Source organism: Pristiophorus japonicus, chromosome 10, assembly GCF_044704955.1.
Source record: "Pristiophorus japonicus isolate sPriJap1 chromosome 10, sPriJap1.hap1, whole genome shotgun sequence".
NCBI lineage: Eukaryota > Metazoa > Chordata > Chondrichthyes > Pristiophoridae > Pristiophorus > Pristiophorus japonicus.
The window spans coordinates 190,459,156-190,465,281 of record NC_091986.1 but is presented as its reverse complement, the minus strand read 5'-3'; positions in this window follow the sequence as shown (position 1 = coordinate 190,465,281).

Below are 6,126 nucleotides of genomic sequence, written 5' to 3'. Positions count from 1 at the left end.
AGGGGAGGCCGCGCTGCCGGCGACTCCGTTATTTTTTTTTGTGCAACGGCCAGTTTGGGCCGACAATTATGCCCACGGGTTCAGTCGGGCCGCCAACAGGCAGCCTGGCGCCCCCTCTTGGGTGCCAGGCCACAGACCCAGCCAAAACCCTCCCTGGTGGCCCAGTGTTTGCCACTAAAGTGGCTGCAGAGTTCGCAGAGAGATGTTGTGACGCGTAAATTCCATTCCGCCCCGCCTGCACCTCTGCCCCACTGACGACGGCCACTCTGACCCGCCCACAATTCTGCCCCGCTGACAACTGCAACACCGCACCCACAGGGGGAAAAAAAATAAAGTCCATTCATTGGGGCAGATAGAACACTTACATAACGGTAAGTGCGCCCCATTTCGGGACAGAGGGCAATTTCGGCACCACTAAGTTCTTACAAGGTTTGACAGGGTACATGCAAGGAGGTTATTTCCACTGGCTGGGGAGTCGAGAACCAGGGATCAAAGTCTCAGAATAAGGGGTCAGCCATTTAGGACTGAGATGAGGAGAAATTTCTTCACTCAAACGATGGTGAATCTTTGGAATTCCCTACCCCAGAGGGCTGTGGAGGCTCAGTCGTTGAGTATATTCAAGACAGAGATCGTTAGATTCTTTGGATGTTAAGGGAATCAAGGCAAATGGGGATAGCATAGGAAAGACTAGTTAAGGTAGAAGATCAGCCATGAACTTATTGAATTGCAGAGCAGACTCGAGGGCCAAAATGGCCTACTCGTGCTCCTATTTCTTATGTTCTTGCATAGGTCAATGAGCACAGGGGTGATGGGTGAACAGGACTTGGTGCGAGCTATGACATGGGCAACCGAGTTTTGGAAGACCTCAAGTTTACGAGGGTAGAACGTGGTAGGCCAAGTTTATAGTCAAGTTCAGAGGTAACAAGGCATGGATGAGGGTTTCAGCAGCGGATGAGCTGAGGCAAGTGCAGAAACAGGGCCACTCCCTCCCTCCCACTTCTGGTGGGTCTGTCCTGTTGGTGGAACAGGACATACCCAGAGATGGTAATCGATTAGTCTGGGACATTGGCTGAGAGGTATGATTCTGTGAGTATGACTATGTCAGGCTGTTGCTTAACCAGTCTGTGGGACACAGCTCTCCCAATGTTGACACATGTCCCCAGATGTTAGTGAGGAGGACTTTTCAGGGTCGACGAATCGAGTGTAGAGGTCAATGCTGGGTGGTCCGTCCGGTATTATTATCATTGTTTTTTGCAGCGGTTTGTTACAACTGAGTGGCATTTCAGAGGGCGGATAAGAGTCAACCACATTGCTGTGTGTCTGGAGTCACATATAGGCCAGACCAGGTAAGGACGCCAGATTTCCTTCCCTAAAGGACATTAGTGAACCAGATGGATTTTTATGACAATCTGGTAGTTTCTATGGCCCCAAGTTTCGCCATGATTTGCTCCTGATTTTTAGGAGCAACTGGTGTAGAACGGAGTATCTTAGAAATCGGAATTCTCGGCATTTAGTTTGCTCCAGTTCTAGTCAGTTAGAACAGTTTCACTTTGGAACAGAATTTTTTTTCAAAAGGGGGCGTGTCCGGCCACTTACACCTGTTTTCAAAGTTTCGTCAGTGAAAACTTACTCCAAACTAACTTAGAATGGAGTAAGTGAAGATTTTTGTACGCTCGAAAAAACCTTGTCTACACTTTAGAAAATCAGGCGTAGGTTACAAATCAGGCGTAGGGTATGGGGGGGGGGGGGGGTTTACAAACATTAAACACTTCAGTTTTACAAATAAAGAGCCATCATCAAATAATAAAAACATCAATAAATCAACCAATAAATGAATCAAAAAAAATTAATAAGAAAAAAAATATATAAAACATTTTCTACTTACCGACTGCAGCACCGGGAGCTCTCCAACAACGTGCTGGGATGCCCCCCCCCCCCCCCCCAGTGTGTCTCTGTCAGTGTCTCTATCTCTCTGTCTGTCTGTCTGTGTGTGTCTCTCACTCTGTCTGTCAGTGTCTGTGTTTCTGACAGCGAGGGGAGGGGGTGGGGAAGGGGGAGAGGAGGGGGTGGGGAAGGGGGAGAGGAGGGAGTGGGGAAGGGGGAGAGGAGGGGGTGGGGAAGGGGGAGAGGAGGGGGTGGGGAAGGGGGAGAGGAGGGGGTGGGGAAGGGGGAGAGGAGGGGGTGGGGAAGGGGGAGAGGAGGGGGTGGGGAAGGGGGAGAGGAGGGGGGGAAGGGGGAGAGGAGGGGGGGGGAAGGGGAGGGGAGGAGACGGCGGGAGGAGACGGGGGGAGGAGACGGGGGGGGAGGAGATGGGGGGGGGAAAAGGAGAAGAGGGAGGGAGGCTGAATGCGCCGGGCCCAAGACTTCGGGCAGGGCCCGTCCCCAGCACCAGATTTACAGGTAGGTGGCGTTGGGTCGAGTCGGGATCGCGGGAGCGCGGGTCGGGGGGGTGGTGGGAGGGAGGTCGGTTCGATCGCGTCGGGGGGAGGGAGGGAGAGGGAGGTCAGGTCGGGGGGAGGGAGGTCAGGTCGGGTCCAGTCGGGGGGCGGGGAAACAGGAGTCGGGTCGGTGTCGGGTCGGGTCCAGTCCGAAGGCGGGGGGAGCGGGAGTCGAGTCCGGTCCGGTCCGGGGGCGGGGGGGGGGGGGGGGGGGGGGGGGGAAGCGGGAGTCGAGTCGGGTCGGGAGGAAGCAGGAGCTGGGTGTGGGAGGAGCCTTATTCACGCAGCCCCAGTGAGGCCATTGGGCCAGGGCTAGGGGCTGCGTGCTTCGGCCCCTCCCACAGTTTTGGGCGCCTGGAGCTACTGCACATGCATGCCCACTGTAGCGCACGTGCAGAGGTCCCGGCACTGTTTAAATAGGGGCGTTACATTTGCAGTTTTTCAATCTGCTGGGACCTCCCCAGAATCCAGGGAATTTTGGTAAATTACAACCAATGCATCCACAATCCCTGCCGCTACTTCTCTTAAGACCCGAGGATGCAAACCATCAGGTTCAGGGGATTTATCTGCCTTTCGTCCCATTATCGTACTGAGTACCACCTCCTTTGTGATTGTGATTGTGTTAAGATTCTCCCCCCCCATAGCCCCTAGACGATCCACTTTTGGAATATTGTTAGTGTCCTCTGCCATAAAGACTGATACAAAATATTTGTTCAGAGTTTCTGCCATCTCCTTGTTCCCCATTACTAATTCCCTGGTCTCGTCCTCTAAGGGACCAACATTTACTTTAGCCACCCTTTTCCTTCTTATATACCTATAGAAACTCTTGCTATCTGTTTTCTATCTTCCCTTTCTTAATCATTTTTTAGTCGATTTTTGCTGGCTTTTAAAAGCTTCCCAGTCTTCTGTCCTCCCACTAGTTTTGGCCACTTTCTATGCCCTTGTTTTTAAATTGGATACTATCCTTTATTTCTTTAGTTAGCCACGGATGGCTATCCTTTCTCTTACACCCTTTCCTCCTCACTGGAATATATTTTTCCTGAACCTTAGGAAACAAGGGATCACAGGAAACAAGGGACTGGGATGCTGAACTCGAGAACATTGTCTCGAGTAAAAACCTAAAACCATTAATCGGGTTATTATTTTTTCATATGTAGAATGTTGACCATAAAAACATAAAAAATAGGAACAGGAGTAGACCATACGGTCCCTCGAGCCTGCTCCGCCATTCAATAAGATCATGGCTGATCTGATCATGGACTCAGCTCCACTTCCCCGCCCGCTCCCCATAACCCCTTATCCCTTTATCTAAGAAACTGTCTATTTCTGTCTTAAATTTATTCAATGTCCCAGCTTCCACAGCTCTCTGAGGCAGCGAATTCCAAAGATTTACAACCCTCAGAGAAGAAATTCCTCCTCATCTCTGTTTTAAATGAGCGGCCCCTTATTCTAAGATCATGCCCTTTAGTTCTAGACTCCCCCATCAGAGAAAACATCCTCTCTGCATCCACCTTGTCAAGCCCCTTACGTTTCGATAAAATCACCTCTCATTCTTCTGAATTCCAATGAGTAGAGGCCCAACCTACTCAACCTTTCCTCATAAGTCAACCCCCTCATCCCCGGAATCAGCCTGGTGAAACTTCTCTGAAGTGCCTCCAATGCAAGTATATCCTTTCGTAAATATGGAAACCAAAACTGCACGCAGTATTCCAGGTGTGGCCTCACCAATACCTTATATAGCTGTAGTAAGACTTCCCTGCTTTTATACTCCATCCTCTTTACAATAAAGGCCAAGTTACCATTGGCCTTCCAGATCAGTTGCTGTACCTGCATACTATCCTTTTGTGTTTCATGCACAAGTACCCCCAGGTCCCGCTGTACTGCGGCACTTTGCAATCTTTCTCCATTTAAATAATAACTTGCTCTTTGATTTTTTTCTGCCAAAATGTATGACCTCACACTTTAGAACATTATACTCCATCTGCCAAATTTTTGCCCACTCACTTAGCCCGTCCATGTCCTTTTGCAGATTTTGTGTGTCCCACACATTGCTTTTCCTCCCATCTTTGCATCATCAGCAAACTTGGCTACGTTACACTCAGTGACATCCTAGTGATGATTCTCCCAGTAGCTCTCTGTTCTCCAGAGTAGCACTTGCTTGCTTCTTGGTACTGTGGATACGATCAGCAATACAAACAAAGAATACACCCCCATATTTTCCTTCTCCTTTAAGCAATTTCTCTGCTGCCAGAACCAATTGTTACAAATGTTCCAATTCACATGAATTATTTCCTTTACAGTCGAAAACTGTTGTTAAATAATCCTGGGGACTGTGGTGTGGGAAGAAGGAGAAGTTGGTGTATAAAGCACAGAGAGAGATGGTGTGGTGCTTTTGTCTGGAAAAAGTTGAAAACCATTTTTCCAGGCAATTCATTGAATTTTTTGAAGAAGTAACAGAGATAGTAGACAAGGATATTGCAGTAGATGTCATTTGTCTAGATTTTCAAAAGGCCTTCGATAAGGTACCACATAATATACTAATGAATAAGGTCAGAGAATGTGGAGTCAGGGGACAAGTAGCAGAATGGATAACTAGCTGGCTTCAAGACAGAAAGAAGAGAGTATGGGTAAAGAGTAGCTATTCACAGAGACAGAAGGTAGATAGTGGTGTTCCACAAGGATCAGAGCTGGTGTTGTGCACAATTTATATTAACGATTTAGACTTTGCAATCAAAAACACAATTTCTGAATTTGTGGATAACACCAAATTTTTTGGGGGAGATAGTTAATACTGAGGAGGACTGCAACAAATTGCAGGAAGATATTAATAAATTTGCAGAATGGGCATATAATTGGAAAATGAATTTCAACACAGATAAATGTGAGGTTTTACATTTTGGTAGGGAGAAGAATGGTACAAGTCTGGGTGGGGTAGAGGAGCAAAGGGATCTCGGAGTACAAATACACAAATTACTAAAAGTAGTGATACAGTTTAACAAGGCCACAAAAATGCAAACCAGGGTTTATTTCTACAGGGATAGAATTGAAAAGTAGTGAAGTTATGCTAAACTTGTATCGAACTTTGGCTAGACCACACATGAAGTAATGTGTACAATTCTGAGGCACTGGAGAGGGTGTAGAAAAGAGTTACAAGGATGATACCAGAAATACGAGGGTACACCTACTCGGAAATGATGAACAGGCTGGGTTTCGTATCGTTTGTAAAAAGGTTGAGTGGTGACCTAATGTTCGCATTTGTATTTAAATATAAATAAGCTACCAACAAGCTTCTCCTAAATTGATCACCTGAAAATTTAGCTGAAAGTTATGATCTTGGCTATTTTTAGCCCTATCAGCAAATCTTGTGACTTCAAGTTCTACCTCAGATACAAGGTTGTCACCCAGGCGGTCTATGCCCTTTCTTGTACTCTCCTGTAGATGAAAGGATGGGAGAAGAGAAAAAATAAGTCAGTCTAATAACTTAATGTAATTGTATTCTAAATAAGTAAATAGGCTGCATTAAACTGATAATGCATTAAAACTCTTCATTTTAGCTTTGAAAACCATATTTTCATAGAATGATACAGCACAGGAGGCCGCCATTCGGACCTTTATGCCCGTGGCACTGATTTAGAGAGAATACCAATAAACAAAATTCACTTCTAAGAAAATTGCTCAAAATTTCACT